We start from the raw sequence: 27,853 nt of genomic DNA, 5'->3' as shown, positions 1-27,853 counted from the left end.
AATAAAGCCTTTGTTCTGGTCTTAACAGTGGCAAGGAAGGGTTTTCAAAAGTAGTGAGCTGGTTTCAGGTTGAAATTAGAGAATTACCTACCATAGGATATTTTTTAAGATATCCTCAAAAAAAATTTACTCTAAGATAAATGAGGTCTAAGGATCAATGACTTCATTTTTCTACACAAAGAAAGAGGACCTAAGAAGGGCTATTATAGGTTCCGATTCAAGAAATCGCCATTGTGTAAAGTATGTGAAAAGTATGTGTAAAGTATGTGAAAGAAGTTTTTTTTTTTTTTTTTAACAAATAAAATACTTGAATAATACTCTAATGGATCAATAAGTGCTTATAATAACTTATTGAAACAAGTTATTATTCCATACATATCATTCCCTCACATCTTTAAAATTTTTGTAGGAAAAATTAAAATTTAACTAAATCAGCAAAAAAGATTCCTTTCAAATTATAAAATCTATGAATTTCAAAATATTTATTGAATGTTTATACACAACGGCCAAAACACCTATCCTTCTACATAATATGATGCTAATGACTTTCCAGCAATTTGAGCAAATATGTGAAATTTCTTAGCTATTTCCACTATTGTTAACAAAGAAGTTAATGAGATCTAATACACATAACACAATTATTTTATATTAGCTTGAATTTCTTAAAATTAATTATATAGCCTTTACCAGAGTAAAAAAATTAAGTTGCCCCACTTTAATAACAAAGATGCTTTCTATTTTAAAATTATGACAGAAGTATATATATTAGCCTTTAAAAATTATGTTAAACGTTCCATGTTCTACTATGCTTAACATATAAAGGTGCTCAGTAAATCATAATATTAGATAAGTAAATGAATGGATAAAATAGATACGCTTATTTTCCATCTACCAAACCAAGCTTAACTGGTCAGATAGTTTATGAATACTTATTGTTGAGAAGCATCTTTTGTTCTTCATATTATGCTTACCTAGTTGAGCTATATAGCTTTAGTATATATTATTGTATATATGCTTAAATTTTGTATAAGTTATAGTAAATTTTATTGAGAGAATGCTTCTCAAATGGCATCCATTAAAGCTGGAAATTATCCATTTTTTTTGCTCACTTTTTAACCAAATATTCAAGAGTAAATTGGACAAGATCTTTCTGTGATCATGAAGTAACAGCAAACTGCTTCCCACAAGTGGCAGAGGAGGTTAACACACGTAACAAAGGTGGTGGCCTCAAATTGGGGCAGGTCTCATTAATATAATCAACAGAAATGTGGGGCCTAAGGTCTAGTAAAAATAGAAACATTTAAATCCATACTTTAGTCATCTCCTCTCCCTGATTTATGTTTTCTTGGTTGTTTGCAGGTGCAGACAGCAGAAGTGGAAGAGATAGCTCATGTGTTGGTAAGGATGATTGTGTACAGGGTGATTATGTGGAAATCAATCAGAATTTTCTTCTTAGAAGATGTTTGTTCTGACAAAATGACTGACATTCGAGCTAATTTTTATTCATAGCTTTCCCTTTTCACAACAATCTTTATTTCCCTCAATATTATTCTGTGTCTTTCTTGTTTCTTGAAAAAAAGGGTAAGCAATTCCACACATTTTATTTTGATTTTCAAAGGTGTTTGCTCTGTAGTTTTCCTTTTTTGTTGAGTCCTTCCCTGGCTTTGGTATCAAGGTGATATTGGCTTTGTAAAATGAGTTGGGGAGGATTCCATCTTTCTCAATGCTGTGGAATAATTTCTATAGTATAGGTACCAGTTCTTTGTAGGTTTGGTAAAATTCATTGAACCCATCCAGTCCAGGTATTTTTTTTGCTGGAAGATTTTTTTCTTGCTGCTTCAATCTCGCTGCTCGTTATTGGTCTTTTCAGGGGTTCTATTTCTTCCTAATTGAGCCTGGGGAGCTTATGTGTTTCCAGGAATCTGTCCATTTCCTCTATGTTTTTGAGTTTATGTGCATAGAGATTTTCATAGTAATCGCAAGTGATATTTTGTATTTCTGTGATATCAGTTGTAATATCTCCTTTTTCATTTCTGATTGATCTTATTTGGGTCATACAGCCTATTGATCTTGACAAAGCAGATAACAATATACATTGGGGAAAAGAAGCCATAGTCAATAAATGGTGCTGGGACAACTGGATAGCAACATGTAGAAGAATGAAACAAAATCCATATATCTCACCACTCACAAAAATTAACTCAAAATGGACAAAAGACTTAAATATAAGGCATGAAACCATAAGAATTCTAGAAGAAAATGTTGGAAAAACTCTCTTAGATTATTGGCCTAGGCAAAGAATTTATGAAGAAGACCCCAAGAGCAATCACAGCAATGACAAAAAGAAATAAACGAGACTCGATTAAATTAAAAAGCTTCTGTACAGAAAGGAAATAATCAACAGAGCAAATAGATAACCTATAGAGTAGGACAAAATATCTGCAATCTATACATCTGGATAAAGACTAATAACCAGAATGTACAAAGAATTCAAGCAAATCAGCAAGAAAAAATCACACAACCCCATTAAAAAGTGGGCAAAAGACATGAACAGAAACTTTTCAAAAGAAGATTGACAAATGGCCAAAAACATATGAAAAAATGCTCAATGTCACTAATCATCAGGGAAATGCAACTTAAAACCAAAATGGGATATCACCTTACCCCAGGTAGAATTGCTTTTATTAAAAAGTCCCAAAACAACAGATGCTGGCATGAACGCAGAGAGAAAGAAATGCTTATACACTGTTAGTGGGACTGAAAATTAGTGCAACCTGTACGGAAAACAGTATGGTGATTCCTCAAAGAACTAGAAGTCAATCTACTATTTGATTGGACAATCCCATTACTGGGTATTTATCCAAAAGATAAGTCATTTTATCAAAAAGACACCTGCACCCGAATGTTTACTGCAGCACAATTCACAATTGCAAAGATGTGGAATCAACACAAATGCCCACCAATTCATGAGTGCATTAACAAAATGTGGTATATGTATACCATGGAATACTACTTAGCTATGAAGAAGGATGACTTAATGCCTTTTGCAACAATATGGGTGGAACTGGAGACCATTATCCTAAATGAATTATCTAAAGAATGGACAAATGGACACCACATGACCTCACTATTAAATTGGATGTAACTGATGCACACACACATACATAGAGGGAAGTATAACTCAATGGAAATCAGTGAGGAGGGGGAAGGAGGGAATGGGCAAAAACCTATCCAATACGTACAGTGAACACTATCTGGGTGACATGCACACTTAAAACCCTGACTCAAGCATTGTAAAAGTGATAGTTGTAACCAAAAACATTTGTAATCCCATGATACTTTGAAATTAAAAAAAAATAAAGTTGCTTGCTAATGTATTCAGAAAACAATGCAACTTCATATATTAAATGTTTTATAACATATATTAGAAAAAGATCAATTAGGCATCACCAAGCATTTTGGACAATACCTGTTATGTAAAACATAGTGAAATTAGAGAGGCAATACTAGAATTCATGTGTGAAAGAGGGTGTCAGTCAACCACCATTATCCTAAAATTATCTTGCAGTTAACCTTAGTCTGGAATGTTGTCACTGACAGTAAGAAGAATTCTGAGATGAAGCGATTGGCCCAGGCCTTATCAAAAATGTCCTCTTCTTAAGTGTGGATGGTCTTGAAAGTTGCTCCTAGCTACTAGGGTATGGCAAAAGTGAGGGGATAAGTTAAGTTATGTAGGAAAGGTAAACAAAATTCACAGGAATAATTATATTTCCCAATCAGTTGACTTAAAGTTGAGAAAAAGGGAGATTTTCCTATGTGAGTGTGATTTAATCAGATGAGCCTTTAAAAGTGGTCAGAGACCATTAATGTGTGAGATAAAAGGAAGCAGAGCCTCTCTCTTCTGTTGGCCTTCAGAAGCAAGTCACCGTAAGTTCTAAAGCTGCAAGGAATGGATTGTGCTAACCACAATGTGGAACAGTCTCTATCACAGCCCTGGCCAACACCTGGATTTTGTCCCATAAAACCTGAGCAGAAGATCAAGCTAATGTGTACCCAGATTCAAGGAAACTTAGATAATAAATCTGTGCTAAGTTTGTAACAATTTGTTATACACAAACAGAGAACTAAAACATTACTTTTAAAAGATTATTTCTAGGGATAAATTGTTTTATTGATTCATTTATTCATTCACACATTCAGGTACGGATTAACTTCACCAACCTGGTCTTTGACAGGTCAAGCACAGTTCCTCCTCAGGAAGCTCTGTGTGTGCATGCATACAGGGGACAGAAAGAGAGAGACAGAGAGGGAGAGGGAGAAAAGGAGCAGAGAACAGAGGAGAGGAAGGAAGAGGAGGAAAGGGAACAGAAGGGAAGAGCAAGGAGATGAGAAAGAGAAAATTGTAGTACAAAGAAATACTCCTAACTCAAGGTCACCATGACTGAGTATCGATGTCTGTACATACATTTTTATTAAAAGGAATGTGGATTTCAAGTTCTATTTAGCAATTGTCAACATCATGTAAGATGTACTTCTAGAAATGGTATGTGGAAGTAGTTGGAAAGGATGAAGATGCATAAAGGAAAAATCAGGATTATGGCAGGTTGTTGTAGCTAAAAATTGCTGCCATGTTGTATTCTGTACCACATGCTTCTTTAGAGCCTTCGAGAGGTAGAGCCTAATTGCCATCATTTAAATTTCTTTTTATTTTAATTTTTTATGTCTGAATTTTACAGGGGCATACACTTTTGATTACATAATTTGCTTTTGTACAGTTTGAGTCAAAGTTATAAGTGTGTCCATCATCCATATAGTGTGCATTGTAGCCGTTAGTTGTGAATGTGCCCATCCTCTCCTCCCTTCTCTCACCTACTTGATTTCCTTGGCCAAGATGGAAGATGCATTAGCTTCTATAACCTAAACTTAGAGTCAACTCTGTTTGCAAGTGACTCGCAAACTTGCCCATATTAAAAATGATGGCATATACTGAATGTGACCATCGAGTGACCATGTTGGTCACTAGAATACTGGCTTTTGGGGCCTTCAGCCATCATAAGAGCAGTCTGACTACATTGAGGCCACCATGTTGTGAAGAAGCCCAAACTAGTCTGGGTGGAGAGACCCTGAGACAAGTTTAAAAGATAGAGATGCCCCATCAGCCCTTATCTGTTCTAGCATCACCCACTCCTGCCCTCCCCACCCAGTCTCAGACACCACTTAAATGAAATCACATAAAAGACTCTGAACTGGAAACACCAAGCCAAGATCTTTTCTAGTTCTGGTCCTCCATAAATACTGAGAGATAATAAAATTATTATTATTTTTTAAAACCACTGAGTTTTAGGAGTGATTAACTATGCAGCAATAGATAACCCGGAAAGTACTATCCTTATACTGAAAATTATGAAGTGTAATTAACAAGATAAGCATGTAACTTATTCTGCCTATTATGGGGCTTGTGTCATAGCTGCAATGATTACATAAAAGTTCTATTACTGGTTGTGGCTCATTGCTTTCTATAATACCTGGCTGAAATAGCATGTATTAGCTTTGATATAACTGTAGACACATAGAAGACAGCAGGTAAACTATATAAAAAATACAGTTCTTTTCCTATCTTTAACTCATCTTAAAGTAGCAACTATTTTATTTACTTCTTTATTAATTTTATACATAACCAAAGAAAATAAAATATCGCAGGCATATTTGAAGTCAAAAAAATCCTTGAATACAAAGGTCAAGTTTTGATTAAGGATGCTGTTACTTCCTCCACATGACACTAAATACATTTAGTATCTCCAAATTTTAAGCTTTTAACCAAGAGATACTTTTTACTGAAATAGATCAATTTCTAGGGTGTGGAAATTATTATTTGCTGTGTTTGAAGGCTATCATTTCTTTACATATTATTTTTATATGGATTGAGTCATAATAAAGATAAGAGAAAATATGACCCCATATTTGTGGTTTAAATAATTTTAACTTTAATAATTAAAAAGATACTGGATATATTATAAAATGTCAATATATTATAAAACTTTATATTTGGAAAAAATTTAGATTTTATGGGCTCCTAACTGATTGTTTTATAAGTCAATGAAGAAATTGAAGTCTAGGATAATGAATAAACAAAATTCTCACAGACAGTGTATCATAGAACCAAAAAGTTCTGTGACACATTTCTCTTTCCACGTTACAGTGATCTGCCTAATTTGACTTTCTGGTTAGATGTCTAGACTCTAACTCTCACTCCTTTTGCTAATGCACTGTTCTATTAACCTGCCTTTGGTTTCTCTGTTGCACGATCAATTTGTAACCTGCATGTGTGAGTCCCAAATTCATGAGCTGCTTGGCTGAGTAATCTAATTTGATTAGTTTGAGTATAGCTTTTTAAGGCCAATGTAAAGTTATCTTCTGTTTGTCTCACAGCTTCTCAAAAACAAGAAATAGAGGTTAAGAAAGAGAAGAAGCCAATCTTCACTCAATTAGAATTTTACTGGACATCAAAAGTCTTTACAATCAAAACCCACTGGATAATGAGCAAGAAAGCAAGGCAGTTGGATATATGAAATATCTTGTCACGTAAAGTACAAAGGGAAAATAAAATAGGGAGGAAGCATGAAGAAGCCAGCTTATGGTAAAGATTTAGTGTAGTAATGTAAGGAAATCCAAGTAAAAAAGAGTTATGGAATTCTTATAAATGTCAGCAGCATGAATTAAATATTTTTTTCAATATTCAAAAAGATGTAATAAAGCTATTTTTAGAAGCAGTGAGCTGCCCATTTTGCTTCTCACTCTGACTGCATGTTTTCTGCAAATGCTGTGATGAATACTGGAGATGGAGTCACAAATACACATGATTCTTGCCTTGAAAAAAGAGTTCACAATGTAGCCATTGCGTTATGGGAAGGATCTTATCCTCAGTTTCCCCTCCTCTCAGACACCCACTGTGCCCTTCCCCATACATACTCCCTGCTTGTCCTAGCTTTGGTGCACTATTTATGATTCTTTCCTCACATATTTTCCACAGCTATTTTGGGTAGTAAGGACTGGTAGTAAGAAATTTAATTTTAGAAAAACCATGCAAGAGACCCCAGTCTTCCCCCCAACTCTACCTATTTGGTATTAGCATGTGCTGTTAATGACCTTCTTTGAGATGTTGAGCACTATACAAATTGTAATATACTACTAGTAAAAAATTACTTTAGAAACTATTAAGTTCTACATGAGTAATTTGTTATTTTTATGCAGCTGCTCTTTCCTTGGAGCCTATGAATTTACTGTGAATGTCACAAAAAGAATTTTAAGGGTTTTTTTAAAATTAAAATTAATTTAACAAGGAAAGTTATGCCTCAAAAAACAAAAAATAATCAGAGAAATGTAGGTTTTTTTTTTTTTTTTTTATCTTTCCCAACAGACATGTGATAGATATTTAATGATCTTTATACAAGGATTTTGGAGATATTAGTCGTAAGTCACAAATTTAACGGCACATTTCAGTGTATGAAATTTTGCTTTTCCATTCAATGTGGTGGGAAAGTAAATGCTCTAACTAAAAAATGAGTACAATGTTATCAGAAAACATTTTAGAAAATCTCCACATACTGTTCTGGGATTCACAGTGGCAATATGACCACCAGGTAGAGGTTTTGTTGAACACTTAGTAACTTTTATTAATAATTAACATGAGTATGTGTAACTTATTATTTCCCCAAAAGAAAAAAATCTCTCATATTTTTTTTTGTGAAAATAAGCTTTCATTTAAAAATTTTTTTTAAAAAAACATAATTTTAGCAACCCAGACCATAAGTCATAAACACTTCAGGACACATTTGTGCATCCCTAATGTTGTTACTGTGTGGATTCTTCTAGCATGATTGGGTCCTTGTGGCCTTATTACTTTCCATTCTGTCCCACTGAGGTTAGCCAAAGTTCACTTGCCTTGTCAGTTAAGTCTCTAAATCAGATGAATTATGTTTTCTATAATTGAGCTAACCACAGTTAATTGCCTAATAGACTATGTCTACACTAACTGAAAAAAAGAATTAATTGCTTGGAAAAAAATGCATTATATATTTCAGTCACATCTACACAATCATACTAGACAAAGTGACAAAGGCACTTTCAACAGTGACCAGAGCCAATGGTGCCAGCAGGGCCAGTGTTCAAATTAGGCAGGTGCTGAATCTTTTACCTTTTCCTGGAGGTTTTGGGTATGGATATAAGAAAAATGAGTTATAAATTGTACTTCTTTTTAAAGCTGAATTAATTATGTATTATTATTTTTTCCTTTCATTACATAAGAAAATGATTTTAGGAGCACTTTGGCAAAAGTTTAGGTACAAATTAAGAAAACGTCATTTGTAAAATAAGAGTAGTTTTTTTTTTTAATTCAGAGGTTTTACTTTTAATGATTTAGTTTCGCCTTTTAAAAATGTATTTTCTAGCCAAGATCTAACACTAGGTTTCTAGATTTTTCTAAATTTTCTCTGAAAACCTGAGATGCATGTAAAATCATTTGGAATTTACTACAGCCATTTTGACTAGAGATATTTCATAAAACAGTGAAGCACAATAAGCATGTTCATGAATAGGACCCTATTCATAATTTCAATGTAAAAAAAAAGATTCTGGTAGAATAATACTATGAAAAAAATCGTGAAGAACATAAATCTTATTGTTACCTACAAGGTCTCTCCATCTTTTTTCCATTTCCTCAACTCTATACCCTCTTCTTTCTGTTTTCCCATCAATTCTAAATTGACTTAAGTTGACATTGGCTATTTAAGTATTTCTTATATATCTTACAATTTCAACAAGAAAAAAAAAATCTTGATATTATTGGCTAAAAGGAACAAAAAGAAGCTTTTTAAAATTTACCCATGGATTGTAATTACCTGTGTTTTTCATTCTATTTCTTTAGGATCAATATTTAATAGTTTTCCATACTTAAAAATTTGAGTGCTTCTAAAATATTTCCTTGTCTGAGCTTCCCAAGTTTGTAGACACAGTCCAGGCAGAGTGACCTCTAACTACAAAGTCTCTGATGGGACAAAGTGCCTAGCATGTTCTAAGAAACCCCCCAAACTGTGCCATGAGTGCCAGTAACAGGGGATGAGGTTGGAAAGTGGGGAGGGGGATAGGTGAGGTCTTGTGAGTCATTGCAAGGATTTTGAGAAATGCAAAGCAGCCACTTGGTTTTTTTTTTTTTTTTTTTTTTTTTTTTAATCCATTGCTATTTTCAGAATACACTGAAAGGGATCGGGGCAGAAGCAGGGAAATCTCCAGGCTGATCAGTTTGTTAATCCAGAATCCAGACAGAGCGTGGTATTGGCCAGGGCTGAGGTAGTAGTCAGCAGAGTTGTCAAAAAGGTAGAAATGATATTATATTGAGGAACAAACCAATGGTGTTTTCTGAGAATCTCATGTGATGTGTGAGAGAACTACAAGAGTCATGAGTGATCCCATGTTTTTTAAACCAGAGCAACTAGAAATATGGAATTGCTTTTGCATGCACCCTTCCGTTCTCCAATTGCCTTCCCCACTGTGTACTTCTACCTTGTCCGTAACCCTCTAACTATGCTCCCCTCAGGACTATGGCACTTTGCAATTCCTTCCACCCAGAATGCAGTTGCTCAAGATATCCTCATCAATTCTCCCGCATCCAAATCTTTATTCAAAGGTGACCTTTTCAGTAGAATATGCCTTGCCATCATATTTCAATTTGCACCCCCACAAACACACATCCTGTCCACCTTCCCTGATTTGTTTTTCTCCATAGCTCCTATCCCAATCTCAAGTACTTACTTAACTTCATTATTTTATTTATTACCTATTTCCCCAATAGAATGGCAACTCCATGAGAACAAGAATATCTGCTCGTTTTATTCACTACTCTATTCCCGGAGCCTAGAATGATACTTAGTATACTAATAACACAATAAATATTGGTTAGATGCATGAATTAATGCAAGGAATTAGCTAAGGTATTTACTATACTCTGGTCTCTAAGAAGATTTGCAAGAAAGAAAAAAGATTGCTTTATGAAAAAATTTATGAATCAAAGCAAAAAATTCTGTCATGGCATATCTAGATGCAGAGTTGTGTATCACAACTCAGTTCATGATAAAGCCTTAATCATAAGGAGCATTAAAAGAAAAGCCCTAGTATTGAATCCCTAGTGAAAGGGAAAATTAGTATCGGCCCCTTGACAAGATTCACACTTTCTTGAAGGGATTGGATGGCCCCAACTCTCACTGAGCCTGCGTATTGAGGGGCACTCCTCAAAGTCTAGCAGTCTGGAAGGATGAAAGCAAAAAAACAGTAACAGTAATATTCCCTCTGCCCTATTGAAATTTCTCTCCTATCCTTTAGTCCTTTACCATAACCTTCCGTGCTGGTCCATTGCTCACTGGATGACGTCCAACAATGTACATTGGCGTACAAGATCATCACAGCCTGGTTCCAGCTTCTGCTGTTTTTCTTCTTGCTCCCCCAAATCTCTAGTGATTCTGAAATACTACAGCTCCGTAAACCAAACATGCTTTTTCCCCCACCCCACAACTAAATGCTTTCAATTTTTTATGCTGCCTAGAATGGCCTTTTTCCCGCCTCATTTCTTTGTGAACTCTGATTCATTGTTTAATAACCATTTCAAGCATTTCTTGATGCTTGTGAAATCCCTGTTACATTTCCCATTCTCTCAGAAGAATTAATTGCTCCCTCATTTATTTCCCATTGATTCTTACAGTTATAACATATTTTACTGGAATTACCAGTTCACGTATCTGGGTCCACTTTAGGCTATGATGTATTTAAAGGCAAGAAACATGTTCTATTTTCTTTGTGTTATATAAACTGCACTTATCATGTAGTAACAGCCCTTTAAATTGAATGAATTATGAGTATTAATAAAGCAAAATGGTCAAAATTAAAAAAGCTCCTTTTAATAAGTTGTAATTAAAGCATCAGCCATCTTGTAAATTTTCTAGGAAACTGATCATTTTTGGATGTGCTTGAAATCACATAAAGTTGTCCCTTTTTGTGCTTTTGTTTGTTAGAATAAAAGCTAAGTGGGAAAATTTCCCAAAGGAACGAAGATAACCAGTGTTTTGAAGCACAGGGAACATGTTTTAGTTGAAAAAGTAGAAGTGGCATACAGAGACGAGAAACGAATGTGTGATAAAGTGGACACAAGTGTACATGCGATACATGGGACAAACTGGGGGGGGAGGGTCACAAGACTGAAAAGTGCAACTGGTGATGAGAGACCAGTTGTTGAAGTATTTAAAACTTATGCTCAAAGCTCTCCTGGTAGAATGCAATGTTAGTGATTACTAATCGAGGCAACATTTGCTCAAGATGATTGTATAATTACAACCAAATTCAAATTTCTGATTCAGTTTAGTAATCGTGCCCTCGCTGACAACATGGAAAGAAAGGAGACACATTCACAGCACAACGTTTTGCAGACTATGGTGGCTGCAAGCATAGCTTTGCAGTGGATTCAGGCTTTAAGTGCTAGCCGGAATACTCCAAACATCATCCATTTTTTGGAAAGGTGTTAATGAAGACATTTATTTCCAAAAACAGCTTATTGTTGCTGCTTTTTGTTGTTGTTGTTCCCTCTCATTGGGGATGTTTTCCATACCCTCCTGACAGCTTGTCAATGGGAAGGCATTCATCCTCGCTTTATCTATTGCATATCTGTCTGCTTAATATGAATCTAGCATTCAGAAGAAATACGTTTAGGGCTAATTAATGTAAAAATGCTCTTTGATGGGCAGTATAATACAAGATAGCTCAGAATTTTCAAATGCCATATATTGGATCTTCCAAATACCATGTTATTCGTATTTGCTGAAGGTCCCTTTTCTAAATTTCTACTTTGCAGCCTATAGATATGTGTTTATATGAACAAGCTGGCCCCAATCCCAAATGAATATTTGTACAGATCTGTTCTTACAATGGATATTAATTTATTGGACAATTAGAACATGGCGAATGATGTGAAGGTTGCAACATGTTTCACATATTTTTTTAAAATTGTTTGTACTCACACCCCTTCCCCCATTTACAAAATGTTTAAAGTCTATAGGGATATCGTAGTACATATTTATGCAGATTACTTTTTTATTTATGGAAGGGGATCGCTTGTTCCCCCAGGTAGTTATAAAACTGCAATTTCACTTTGACGTGATACAAATTGGTTTGGAGGAAACAAATTATTCTACAGTCTTTAGAAACTAAAATGATGCTGTTGGAGCATAGTAACAGCATAAATAAATCTAGAAGATGGCGATTTTTATCTCTCCAGAACTGGATGGGTTTGTCCTGGATCATGCCTCTGAATTTAGTTTTCTGATTTTTATCCAGGGATGATTTTTGACTTGGATAAAAAAATGGAAACCAAGAGCTACCATAAAACAGGAATAGGTTTACAATCTTTTGAAATGTGTATTTACATAGACCATGAAATAAAAATATTTTGTTCAAGAAAAGTTGTCTTTTTAATGCTGCTCAGAATGGCAGACCAAAAATAAAATTTTTAGGAGCGAGTAAGTAGTTTTTGTGATTTAATCCTCTTCCTAGCCTGTCCTATGTATATAGAATATTGGATCTTGGAAGAATATCCTAAGTTTAGGAACATATTTTTTTCAGTAAAATTTATGGAAAATTAAAGAGCATACAGAAAAGTGCACAAATCGTAAGTTCACATCTCAATGGATTTTAAGTGAACATAGTCATGTAATCAGCATGCCAATAAAAATAAGACATTAACAGAACATTATCCAACCCCAAACCTTTTCATGTCCTATCCCAAAGGTAATTACTGTCCTGCCTTTTAATTAATATAGATTAGTTTTGCCTATTCTCTTGTAGACTACTCTTGAAAACACATCAGTTCCATTTTAGATCTTGTAAGTGGAATCTGTATTCTCCCACTAGCCAATCATTAACCAACATGGGATCAGAGGAAAATTGAAAGCTTCAAGCCAGCTTTGACATAACAGCATTCTTCTTGATTATTGAAAGTAGCTTGGAAGTTGGTATGTGCCCCAAGTTGAAAGTTAAGATGGCACTTCAATGGCAGCCAAATTGCTCATGTCACAATTTTTCCCTACGTTATTTTGGCCCAATATTAGATTTAACAGAGTAAAAGTTTAAGTCACACCATATTCCATTAATGCCTAACAGAGGAAATGGAATATAGAGATGGGCAACAAGTTTTAAAGATCAGAGAAGAGGCAATCTTGATATTTAAGGATTACATGCAGTTAGAGATCTTTACATAACAACATATTGAAAAAGATTAATTCAGTCAGTTCAGGCTTGACATTTATTTTTAACAATTAGTATTCTATTCCCTATAATCATGTCCTACAGTTTAAAGTGCTTAATGAGTTCTTACTGGAAAGTGACTATTTCAGGAGAGTATAATGGCCTTTAATCACTTCACTCAAGCTATTAGTAAGAAAGATTGTCAGGAAATGTTTTTACTTTTGTTCTAAAATTAATTGAATTACCAATTGAATGGAACAAGAAGTTTGTCAATACAATATTCAACCTCCAATGTCTTGCTCTCTCTTCTTGTATCCTGTTTCTGCCTCTTTTCACGGTGTATTAAAAATTCATTTGAATAATCTCTAATTCTTTACCTGCTTAAAATAGCCTAAGGGAAGAAAAATAACATCTAACCAAAAGAGGCAATACTCCTATTATCTAAATTAATCCACTTAAAAATTCAGTGAGGTAAATATTATGCTCACGTTACAATTTTGGAAATTGGAGTTTAGAGAAGATACACATTTTGCTCAATATGAAACCAGCATAACTTCCAGTTAAATAATTAAAACCCAAAGCCATATGACTGAATCTACACTAAAAGATGCTTTTATATAGTCATAGTATTTAAGACTATGTATTATGTTAAATATAATATATTGGTTGGTGAACTTTTATCTTTTCCAAAATAAAACACACCATTGTTTTCAACATGTATACAGTGAGCATTATTCAGGTTCCTATCGTGGTATCTTTGATTATTCTCATGAGGGAGTCAGTGCAGGTGGTTCAAAGCACAGTACTGGGACCAGCAGGAATAGCATCCCTGAGTTTGTCAGAAACATAAATTCATAAGCCCCACCTTAAATCTCTGAATGCCTGAGCATGGGACTCAGAAAATTATATTTTAACATACTTATGAGATGATTCTTATGTATGTTAAAATTTGATAACCATTGGCATATTTTTTTAAAGCATGAACTATAAAACCAGTTGGTGTGAGTTTATATCCATGTTCTGCAAAATCCTGGCTGTGTGACATTGAGCAATTCAGTTCACCTTTCTAGATCTTAGTTTCTTCATTTACGAAACGTAAATAACAATATCTGCACCACAGAGTTGCTTTGTGTAGTGCTGGGCTCACAGAAAGCACAGCGCAAGTTGTAGTAAATACATAGATCTTTAATAATACAAATTAAGTCATTACTATCAAAACATTCATTAAATACCTCAATATTTCTGAATCACTTATTTAATAATAAAGTTTATAAATATTGTTATTTGAATAGGAATAAAATTTCTTTTCATAACTTGTTGCATTATTTTAAAAATATATGAAACAGAAAAGGGAAGGTGATGGAAAGCTCATATAAATATGATTCAGTAAATTACACTGTTTTGTGGAGATGATTTCACTCAGAATTCAAAGTAGATGCAATTAGTGCCACAGATTAGAAATTGCAAGCGATGATTTAACAAACACATGATTTAACAAACAAATCAGAGAGGAGAAAAAATTTCCAATACATTTGAATCTCTACATGTGGATTTAATCTTGTGATAAACAATTCTCAGGAGATAGTGTAAGATGTATTCTTTACTCCAGAAGGTGGGAGAACATAGAAATTAGGAATAGTTACTGTAAAAGTGAGAATTATCAATGAAAACAATTCATAGAATCATACATATGCACATAAATGCATGAGAATACAATTTAATGTCATTTGCTTTTTATATACAATGTCATTTTGTTTGTTTGTTTTGTCTTGTGTTGAGATAGGGTCTCACTCCGTTGCCTGGCTAAGAATGCAGTGGTGTCATCATAGCTCACAGCAACCTCACACTCTGGGGCTAAAGCGATCTTCCTGCATCAGCCTCCCAAGTAGCTAGTACTATAAGGTGTGCACCAACATGCCCAGCTAAGTTTATTTATTTTGTTTTTAAAATTTTTTTAGAGATAGGGTCTGGTTCTGTTTCCCAGAGTAGTCTCGAACTCTTGGCCTCTAGCGATCCTCTGCCTTGACCTCCTAAAGCCCTGGGGTTACAATTGTGATCCACTGTGCCCGGCCTACACCACCTGTTGTGATGAGGCTCGTGCTGTACAGTTGTTAACTGTGGGTGAGCAATCAAAATACTTTGACCCAAATTGGCAATGGAGGATGATGCAAAGGACCTGAGCAAAGAGCAACTGATAGGGTGTAAATACCAAGGCCAGAACCACATGTTTACATATCTGCATATTTAGCATGAATTTAGGGTATCAGTCAAAAATGCTTTTGTCTCTTCTAGCTCATATGCACCAGTTAAACACACATCTCAGATATGTGTGTATGACAGAGCATGATAAGTGGAAAAATGGAGGAGGAAGTTTGGTGGAAACAAATTTGTATTTCTCTCTATCAAAGTTAAAGGGGAATATTAAAAAATAAAATAGCAATCTAATTTTTAACAGCATTCTAGAATACAGAAAGTGCTTTCCATACACTTTGTTAGACCACTCTTGCAATAGTACAAGGAGTTGGAGATGGCTACTTTCCCAGTTTTACAACTAAGAAAAGAAAGTGAGAATTTCAATGATATGACAAGGTCACACAGCCATGAGGGGACCTCCACGGTAATGGGACTCTTCCTTTGATTTAGTTCCTAAATTTGTGTTCTGACTACTACGCCACACCCACTTTAATCATTTAATTATTTTCCATCAGAATTTATATCCTAATAAATAAAAACTGAAGGGTTTCTGCAATTATGTTAAGAAATACATGTTAAATTTTATAATTATATCAGTGAACAAGAAGAGCTTAAATCCACATCACAGAGAGAAGTGATCTTATTTATGTCGATGCTATTTTTTTTCTGGTCAAAAAATTACATGCCTATCAAGGCAGGCTTACATTTTGAAAAGAGAAACTCCTATCCTATAGAAGGTAGACGGGTGAACATCTCTGGCCGTAAGCAGAGAGGGCTCATGTGGGACTAGGCGCTGGAACAAGGCGCAGTTGGGTAGTTGTTTTTTAGCAGCGTTGCGGCTTCTGCAAGTCATGTCTGCGTGGGAAGCCAATGAGCTACAGAAAGATCAATCTGTGGAAGATGGGTGAAACCATAACTAGGCTTTAGAAAGCACAGGCTCCATACATGTAATTATGAATCTGGAGGCCAATGACCCTTCTTTGGGTATCTGTCTTTCTGTGTGGCCTCACAGACTACATTTTTATGTCCTGTATGCCTGAGGTCCTGACTTAGTCACACTAGCAGCATGCAGGCTGGCCAGCCAGACACTGCCTCTGACTTCGCGGTGCAGTTAGTCTGTCATTTAGTTACAATCCCTTGGAAGGACTCATCTGTATGATGGAGAATGCTATGGACTAAATGTTTATGTATGCCCAAACTCACATGCTGAAGCCCCAGTTCCACACGTGATGATATTGGGACGCAAGGCCTTTGGGAGGTAAAAGTTTAAATAAATTCATGAGAGTGGAGCCCTTATGGATAGGATTAGTGCCCTTATAAGAAGAGCGGGGAGAGATGATCTCTCTTTCCACCATGTAAAGATGCAGCAAGAAGGCAGCCGTCTGCAAGCCAGGAAGCGACCCCTCATCAAAAACCCTGTCGCTGCACTTTGATTTTGAACCTCCTGGCCTCCAGAGCTGTGAGAAATAGATTTCTCTTTTCCAGGCCACCCAATTTGACTAAGACAGAGAGGTAAAATATTATAGAGCCTGGGACGCTCATTTGTTAGTAAGTTCACTACCTACTCATCTCCACTCACACCATTAGAAAAGTGTGTGAGAGCAATTGAATGGGTGGAAAGAGGCTGTTGCAGATAATGAGAAAAGGGGGCTAGAGACAAGGTGCAGGAAAAACTTTAGATGCTTTCAATTGAAAAATGATAGCATGATCCATTTATATAAATGCCTTTCTGTGCAATTCTGCTCCAGTGGAATTACTCAGCTCCTCTAAAGAACTGTGCCTGGATAGGACAGAGTGTTTTTTAATAGGCTTTACGATAAACCCTCCAGGAAGACAGGAGGACAGACATCCCTAACTGACTTTGGGGAGCAGTGCCACCACTGTCACCACTACTCCTTTACCTTGATACGCGTTAGATGTCCATAATTGTCTCTGTCTTCCAACATTTTAAATGACAGAATTTAGACATTTTAATCCAAGAATTTATCAACTCAAAATGTTACGCTTCCTCTTTTGTATAAAAATTTTCATGATTAACTTTAGCTTCATGGAGTCTCAATTTTTATATATCATATTATAAATTGTTAGCGCCCAAGAGTGTATTAACCTAGTTTGATCATAAAGTTTGATTATTTTTTATTCTAATGCTAAGGAAATCCAACACTTTTTTCTTGTTAGTAACCAACTAATTCTATTGATTGTCAGTAGTTCAGAAAAAAAATTTAAAGAAATTTTAATCAGATATGACTTTGTCTATAACTTATTTAACATCTTAATAGCTGTACATTTTATTCAAAGTGCATACTGAAATTCTTGTAATGCTTACATTGCAATATTCAAACACAATGGTTGAGCTTAAAATATTCAATATCCAGTTAGTACAGATCGGGTATCATAATCACAATAACCTAAATAGAGTTGACCCTTGGACAACATGGGTTTGAACTGCGTGGGACCACATATGCCCAGATAATCTTCTGCCTCTGCCACCCCCAGGGAGACCAGCCCCTCCTTTTCCTCCTCTTCAGCTCACTCAGTGTGAAGATCAGGAGGATGAAGACCTTGATAATGATCCACTTCCACTTAATGAATAGTAAATATATTTTCACCTCCTTATTATTTTCTCAATGAGATTTTTCTTCTCTAGTTTACTTTACTGTAAGAATACAATATATGATACATATAACATGCAAAATATGTGTTATTCTACTGTTTATTATCAGTAAAGCTTCCAGTCAAATGCTAACTTCCATTAGCAGTTAAGTTGGGAGTCAAAAGTTACGTGTGTTTTTGACTGCTTGGGGGAATGCCACCCCAGCCTCCAGGTTGTTCAAGGGTAAACTATATATTTTTTAGTGGAATTGTAGGAATGTTCAGTTTGATGCAATCATGTAGAAACATTTTGCATAAATACATGTAAAATAAAGATTGTGGAACTAAAAATAATATACTTAATGCATTAGTAGTTATTAACAGCTAATATCGATTTAGTTCTATGATGAGAAATTGACATGCATTATCTCATTTGTCACACTGTCATATGGGGTCAGCATTTTTGTTTGTCCTTAATTTACAAATGAGGAATGCAAGTCTCAGAGAAGTTTAGGGATGTACTCAGGGTTACACAGCAAAGACATTTGAGAGTTTTAACTTAACCTAGATTTTGCAATTCTAAAGCTCATGTTCTTATTTACTGACTTCTTACACGTCTGAACTCTGGGGATCTCACAAAAAATTGTTTGCTAAATGTGTCTGATGCATTTACATTATGAGTTTCTGGAATTACATGTTTTTTTTGTGTATGGCAGAAAGGTTAATTATGGAGCTTAGAGGCAAACATATTTTGTTCGGTTCCTATTTGTGCTACTTAACAGTTGTGAATCTGAATAGTACAAGTCAGTAGCCTAAACTCTGAAGGATGTGTAAACAAGCCCATTGCATAGAAGTGTTGGGGAAATTAAGCTTCAGGCTATACTTGAAGCTCTTACCCAAAGCATGAATCAACAGTTGACAAAAACTGTGATTTTCATTTCTTTCTTATGTTTGTATTTATGGGGAAAATTAAGACTGCCTACTTGTTTCTTCCACTGAAAACAAAACAAAACAAAAGATAAAATATACATACAGGTTGCTCTTGCTTACTTTATCTAACTCAAGTTATATTGATATCATCCATTTGTGTGTAACCACAAATACAACTGGTAAATATTGAGTTAGAAAGGTTCCCTTAATTCCAGATTGCCTTTTCCACTGTCTTATTTTTTTCAGTATTACCACAATTCTTCCAGGCTGTAATAAACATTTCAAAATGATATTTTGCTGGCTTTTTTCTCTTCTGCGTCATTTTCAAATCATTATACATTTTTTTTTTTTTTGCAGAATATCTCAAAAAATATTTTCTGCTGAATATCTCATAATCCCATCCCTCTAAAATCTATTCCCTGACTTTCCTGCTCCTTAGTCCCTTAACACACTGTTCATATTAGCACTTCCTTCACTGTTCTTTCATTTAACAAGTAAGTCTTGAACATCAATACTGTGTCGGGTCTTCTGTGTCACTTAGCAACAGGCAGGCTCACAGAATTCACGCTCTCTTTTGTGCAATTCTTCTTTGTGCCAACCTTTGCCTGTCCCGTTAACATTTCCTCAACAACCTTCAACCTCAGGCACTCTGCCATCCACTCCAGTGGCCACAGTTTGGATGTTATTAACATCTGGAAATTCTCCATCTTTGAGCTATGAAAGATTAGAATCTGCAATCAGTAAATCAAATCATCTCTCTCATAGTTTTATTCCCTCCCACTATATTTTCTATTCAACCTCAAATTTTGTTTGTATTTCCTGCTGCTTCTTCCCTCATTCAGTCAGCGCATAATTTGGTATCTTTCCTGGTAGTATTGTCGGGAATGTCCCCTCTTTCTCCTTTCTTCTTCAACCATTGTTTTGTAAAAACATCTTGACAATTGTAAAATGCACTTGCAGAGTTCCTAGACCGGTGTTATTAGAGAGAACCGTGTAACAGAAAGTGGGGATGCAGATTGGGGGTCGCTGGAATATGAGGGTCTCCAGCTTCAGCTATGGGATAAAAAGGAAGATCCTTAGCATTGTTCTAACACTCATTTCTCTAATCTCTTCTGCTATAGTTTTCTCCCATATATCTTGTTCTTTAGCCATATTAAAAGGCTATTCATTTCCTAGATAAGCCATTTTTTCCTCTGGATCATCTCTCCACAATTCTCTTCTTCAGTTTATTTACCTTCCAAACCTTTGCATCCTCAAATTCTCCATTTGACATCTTTCTCTGTGAGATCTTTACTTTTCTCTCGGACTAAGATTGAGAGCCTCTCTCTGGGTTCCAATAATTTCAAATGCATATTTAAATTGAAAGCATGACTTCATTTTATGGGAATGCTGAGATTTCAGAGTGCTAAGCAATAGAAATATGGATAAAAGGCAGGCACTGGAGCTCTTGGGGCACAGTAAGTGTTTAGTAAATTGATGGATATTTGGGGGCTATTGTAATTGATAGACATAAGTGTCTCAAGTGTATTGCAATACAAGTCTCATGGAATGAAAATGAATTTGTTAAATGCAAATATGATTTCGAGATGGCGGTCTAAATATACACATTTTTAAATTTATCTTTCCATGTCTTTGTTAAGTTTTAAATGAATACACTAAGAATATAGGAATTAATGTGGAAGTAGCAAGCCTCCTCTAAAGTGTGTATGATAGATTGAAGCAGAGGAAGTGAGTAGTAAACCGAAGGGGAACCCAGAGAGGTTTTGGGCTTACTGGTCTGAGAAAGAAAATGAGAACTAGGTCGAAAAGAAGGTGGATTAGTGAAGGTGAATACTTGAACAGTTGCACTGGCCAATCTAGCTGTGTACCTCATTGCCAAAGGAGAGACCAACCTAGAATTCATGGCCAAATACTGCAGGGGTGTTTGTGATAGTAACTGAGTGACAATCAAAACTGCTAGAGTGTCAGTTGGGACTCCAAAGTAAAATTCTCCTATGTTTTATCAGTTGGTAGAGGAAAGGTATAAATTGTCAGCCTGCTCTACATGTGACCTGACTTAAGCTATTTCTTTCATTCACAATTGTTAGGTCATTTTTAGTACTGTTGTTAGCCTTTCATATGTAGGGCCATGTGAGAATCAAAGGTCTCTTTCCCGCAGTCTCAGACAGAATTCTGCTGTACATGCAAACCTGTATTATCAAGCAGGATCAAAATCAATTGTACTAAGCTTAATGAAGTCCTAGCTTTCTGCCTTTTATGTCCTCTAATTGCACGTAGCATAAAATGTTTCTTTACTCAAGCCAAAGGACGGAATATTCTAGAAACAGAGTTCAGCTAAAGTTATAGTCAGATAATTATACTGAAATTATTGAATCAGCTGTGGGCGCCATCACAAAGTATGCAGGCTCTTGAATTTGCTAGGTCTTTATAACCTGTTTTTGAAATTTAAGAGTACATGTGTGATATTCTAAGGCAATTGACATAACTTGAACATTAGTATTTCCTCAATTAAAATATTTTTTAGTTTGCTAATTATGTTATTTAACCAAACCTATGGTCTCATCAGAGATAAAAATAGATGGCATGTTTTTGTCACTTCTTGTTCCAGGCTTCTGATTAGAAGAATTCCTGCTAGTCAATCATCTCCACGGTTTGTGTCCCTGATTAAATCAACTATTGACCCAGAGTTTCAAAACTTATATTAGACTGAAACTTACAAAATTTACTTCTTTTTTTAGGTCAAAGAATGTCAAATATTGGGAGGTCATATGGTTCATACTTACATATTGCACTGCCTACACTGAAATATTTGAGGTAAATTCAAAACAACATAAGGGACCCTCAGTCAGGCTTACTATTCCAGTTATCCCTCACTGCATAAACAATTACCCAAAACTAACAACTTAAAACAGCCATGATTTGTTTATACTTCACCATAGTATCATTCAAAACTTTGGGAAGGACTCACCTGGGAGTTTGTTTGTTTATGTGACAACTGTGGTCCCCAGTTTTGTGTTCAGCAGGCAAATGGACTCCTTTGGATGTCTGGCACCTGGTAAGGATGGCTCGAAGGCTGTGCTCAGAGATACTGTTGATGAGCACCCACACATGGTTTCTCCAGCACAGATATCTAAGGAGAGCCAGACTCATATGGTAACCAGGGATTCTGAGACAGAGTTTTCCAAAAGATGGAAAGTAAAAGTTGCCAGGTTCTTAAGGCTTGCGCATAGAAACTGGTCTAGCCATACTCCTGCCATGTTGTATCAGTCAAACACTGTCATAGAGCTTGCAATGGAATGGGGCCACGGTGGCCCCATCTTCCTCACATGCTCTGCTACAAATGAGTCAATCTTTACGTTTCATCTTTCTTACCATGTCTGGTCTTTCCTTGGGTTTTAGGCTGTTTGGTTTCCTTGCAGTCTCAGTTCTTTGATGGATTTTTAAGAATAAATTTGATTTTTGTAGTATGTGGCACTTTTCAAAAATTATTATTAGGGTGTTAGGAACACCCTTTCAAGTTGTACATCTCAAGTGGAAGCAGAACTCTCTGGCTTTAGATTTAGTATTAGCAATTCTAGACTCTAACTACAAAGGAGTTGCACTTGCGAAAGATCTTAGGGAATGTAATTGTGAAACTTAAATTCTAAGAATTTCTTTTTTGGACAAATTATCATTCTAATATAAAATAAGAAATGACAATTTTAGGTTTACAAGAACTAAGCAAATCATCTGTACATAAACTTCTGAAGATGTAGTTTGCAGAGAATATATTTCAGCAAAACAAGGAAACAACAAAACAAAACAGAAGCTCTAACCCAGGAGATAAGTGGTAAGAGGTTCCAGAATCATTTTAGAATGTGTAAAATATATCATATAAAATATAATGTGACACAGAGGACAATCAGGGTCATTTTGATTGTTGATGAGGGTTTAGTTTGACCAAAGAATGACACACTAACCACACCTATATCATCATTACATATACCTTGAACTCCACATTGCACTTAAATATGCAATTGTTTTATCTTCCTGACCAGAAAATAAGCTACCTATTCATGTTTTTATTAACCATAACTTAGCAGAAAATCTCTTACTAGAGTAGAGAAATGTAGTGAATCATTTGACAAATGTATAAGTTTTTCCATGATTTTTTTTTTCATTTGTGTGGGGTTTTTTTTGTAATTTCAGCATATTACGGGGGTAGAAACGTTCTAGTAACATAAATTGCTTTTGTGCCATTTGAGTCCAAGTTATAAGTGTGCCCATCATGCCAATAGTTTACATTGTACCCTTTAGGTGTGAATTTACCTATCCCCTCCTCTCCCCACACCTGCTTGATTTCCTATGAATGTTATTTCCATATGTGTACATAAGTGTTGATTGATTGGTTCCAATTTAATGGTGAGTACATGTGGTGTTTGTTTTTCCGTCTTGTGATACCTCACTTAGAAGAATGGTCTCCAGTTCCATCCAGGTTAATACAAGAAGTATTAGTTCACCATTTTTATGGCTGAATAGTACTCCATGGTATACATACACCACATTTTATTAATCCACTCGTGCATTTATGGGCACTTGGGTTGTTTCCACATCTTTGCAATTGTGACTTGTGCTGCTATAAACATTCAAATGCAGATATCTTTTTATAGAATGTCTTTTTTTTCCTTTGATTAAACACTCAGTAGTGGGATTGCTGGATCAAATGGTAGTTCTACTTTTAGTTCTTTGTGGTATCTCCATACTACTTTTTATAGAAGTTGTATGAGTTTGCAGTCCCATCAGCAGTATATTAGTGTTCCTATCTCTCCACATCCATGCCAACATCTTTTGTTTTGGGACTTTTTGATAAAAGCCATTCCTACTGCAATTAAGTGATGATATCTCATTGTGATTTTGACTTGCATTTCCCTGATGATTAGAGATGTTGAGCATTTTTTCATATGTTTGTTGGCCATTAGTCTATCTTCTTTTGAAAAGTTTCTATTCATGTATTTTGCCTGCTTTTTAATGGAGTTGTTTGATTTTTTCTTATTGATTTGATTGAGTTCCTTATAGACTCTAGTTATCAGCCCTTTATCAACCGTATAGCATGCAAATATTTTTTCCCATTCTGTATGTTGTCTATTCACTGTAATGATTGTCTCCTTTCCTATACAGAATACTTTTTAATTTAATCATGCCCCAATTCTTTATTTTTATTGTTTCTGTGATTGCTTTTGGGGTCTTCTCCATAAATTCTTTGCCTAGGCTGATGTCTGTAAGAGTTTTTCTAACATTGTCTTCTAGAATTTTTATGACTTCATGCCTTTGGTTTATGTCTGTTATCCATTGTGAGTGGATTTTTGTGGATGGTAAGAGGTGTAGATTCTGTTTCAATCTTCTACATGTGGCTATCCAATTTTCCAGCACCATTTATTGAATAAGGATTCTTTTTCTCAATGTATGTTATTGTCTGCTCTGTCAAAGATCAGATGGCAATATAAGGATGGTTTTATATCTGGGTTCTCAGTTCTGTTCCATTGTTCTATGTCTCTGTTATTGTGCCAGTATCATGCTGTTTTAGTTACTATAGCCTTGTAGTATAGCTTGAAGTCTGGTAAGTTGCTGTCTTCCAATTTGTTCTTTTTGCTTAAGGTTGCTTTGTCTATAAGGGGTCCTCTCTGGTTCCATACAAAGCTTAGAATTATTTTTTCTAGATCTGTGAAAAATGATGTGGGTATTTTAATACTAATTGCATTGAATCTGTAGATCATTGTGGGTTGTATAGCTACTGACCATAAGGTTTTAAAGGAAAGAACATACACAATTTAGAATTGTAGAAGTTGTACACTGCAAATTAAAAATATATTCTTCCCAATCTTAAAACTGTGGATTTTCAAGAATGTGCTTGAATGTTACAATCATTAAAAATGTTGGAAAATTTGTTTAGCTGAATGTGAATTAAAATTTTGGTATCAGGATGTTGTGCGTTTTACAATAGAATTCTAAAACAGAAATGTATTCAATTTGATTAACATGTAAGACATGCAGCATGACTCATTTGAATACATAATATGTTATTTAAAGTCAATCATTAGCCAAAATATGAACAGCTTTGAAATTGTGTCATAGATCTAAAGAGTGAATAAACTAGATGAAAGAAATGTAAAATTAAATAACATTATCAATGAGGGATTGATGGGTAATTGTGAGGCTCCAGTTCTCATAATCTGAGAAGGAAATCACATAACTTACATAGTATTATGACAAGGATGCATAACCTGAAGCAGATCATTAGGAACCATCATACAAACCCCAAACCAAGAATATTGCATTGTTAACATTTCTCCAACTATGCCAATGCCATAGATGCCAGCGAAAGTCTGAGGACCCATTGCAGTCTAAAGGAGCCTCAAGAGACTTTACAACCAATTGCATTATGTGATGCAATAAAGGTTCTAAAAGACATTCCTGGATCAATTCATAAAACCAGAATATGGATGGTAGATCAGATAAAGGTGTTATATAAATGTTCCAGTTCCTGTAATGGTAGCTGTACTGTGATAAAGAAAGAGAATGTCCTTGTTTATAGGACATAAACACCAAGTATTAAGGAATATAGAGGCCTTATGTCAGCAATTTGCTCCCAGATGGTGAGTGCAGGGGTATACAGGTACATACGCACACACACACAGAACACATGGAAATGATGCAATGGTCAGCACATTGAGGAAAACAGTTTATGGGAGTTCTACGTGCTATCCTTATAATTTTTCTGTAAGCTTGAAATTATTCCCAAATATAAGTTTAAAAATATCACCCCAGGGAGGATTGGCATAATATTCATTTAAGTTAATACTGCCACAACTCCCTTTAGTTATTGAAATCTACCCAAGCACCCTGACTTCACATTTGGGGCTTAACCTCTCTGTTTTAATTATAGACTTAGTAGGTGTAAGTGTGGGCACCCAGTTAAATGATCTTGAGAAATGCAAAAGCCTAATTATTACACAGTTTTCTTTTACAATGAACTGAAATATATTTTATCAAGCCACACTGCTGTGTGATGGCTTTGAATTATTCATAATCCTTCACAAGACTTAAAACAAAAACCCTCCTTTGAGTTCATACACCTCTTTAAGCTAAGGAAACTGAAAATTTTTGTCTTATGAAGTTTATTTTATCACATTACTAGATTTAAGAAAATAATTATTGATAAAATTGACAGGAGGGATCATTATAAATTACATATTTACAATTTTTTTTAGAGAAGATGTTTATATAAAGGATTGGAAAAAATAAAATGTTATTGGCTTGAAATTTGTGTAGAATTTTCCCCTTAAATGTAGACTGTCTTCTAAACACCTTACAGAAGGCATTCAAATTAACAAAATAGTGCTTTATTGGCTAGCCTAGAGAATTTTCTTTCTTGCTTTTCCCTCCCCCTTCTTACTTACTCCTGAGGCATTAATATCACAGAAGACTAGAATTCATCTGCACTCTACTTAATATGTGTAACCAGCTGTGATTTAATTTTTTGATGCTGCCACATGAAAAAAAGTTGTTTTTTTTTCCTGAGCTATAGGTGTTAATTGGTATCTTTGTATCTTGCTAATTAAGTTCTAGCAACACCTTTTTCTTCTTTCTCATTTGCATTTAATGAACTTGCTTGTTGTATTAATTTATTAGATAATTAGATAAAACAAAAAAAAGTTCAATTTCTTTAGGAGTGGCTTTGTAAAGTACATCTTAAATATTCCAACAGAGATAAAAATACATACATTATAAGAAAAAAAATCAGCTCAAGGAGAAATATACTTAATGTTAGCCTGCAAACTCATAATGACATTTTTACCAATGTGATCATTAGGATATATACAAAAAAGAAGAGATTGAATCAAAAGCTCAGGCAATAACAATTATTCTGGTGTGAGCAAAACAGTATCACATATGGTACAACATGATGTGCATACCAGAAACCTTTGCAATATTTAAGCACAACAAACAAATTATCAGTTAAGCAATGTGCCCTTTGGACTCTAATTATCATTTTTATGTGCATGTTCATTTTCTTTCCAAAATTCTTTTAAGCCATTGGCTAGCCATTATTGAGTTCTTCACTGTTTATTATGATGCCAGCATTTATTTGACAAAGAATGGAAACAATCATTAGCTTATAGTGAAACTGATCATTGTTTAATAGCACAAAACTTTCAGTTCATCAGCAGTTAGGGAATTGTGGAAATCATTTTGAGTGAGAACATCCAGATGCTATTGATTCCATTCCCCTGCTCCAGCTCAAACTGGTTCAGGCCATTAGCTTTCTAAGTTGTCCAATATCATCAGAATAGTCCACGACATCTCTCATTGCTCTATTTTCATCTTTGGTTAAGCAACAGATTCCCTTGGACTGACATATTCTGTCTGACCTTTTGGAAATCTAAACATTCGGTGTCAAAGTACACATCTTTTAAAAATAAGTATCAATCCTTAAGGTAAAGAAAACATCCCAAATTCAAAATAACAAGCTGTAAATATTAACACTGAACAGGCAGGCACATATCTAATCAATGTTGAAATTGTATGTAGTGAACAAGTAAGGGTACATTAAAGCTGAAAGACATAATAATATGCAACCCCTCAGGTATTCTTTGATTGATAGATACGATGACGGAGATGACCACCTTTTCTGCCCTAGTTTTAGTAACATTCCTAGCCAGGATTAGCACATTTTAATAAGAAGCCTTAAAAAGTGCAATAACCACTCCTCCAGGAGGCGATGCTCTCAGTACATCCTAAAAGAATATTACTAGTATTTCCAGGCTGTCTGCATTACATCAATATTTTGCTTTAAGATAGAAACAGGTTTGTAGAGAGG

This window comes from Propithecus coquereli, unplaced genomic scaffold (genome assembly GCF_000956105.1).
Source record: "Propithecus coquereli isolate 6110/MARCELLA unplaced genomic scaffold, Pcoq_1.0 Scaffold125, whole genome shotgun sequence".
In the NCBI taxonomy this organism is placed as follows: domain Eukaryota; kingdom Metazoa; phylum Chordata; class Mammalia; order Primates; family Indriidae; genus Propithecus; species Propithecus coquereli.
Note: the sequence above shows the minus strand (reverse complement) of the source record.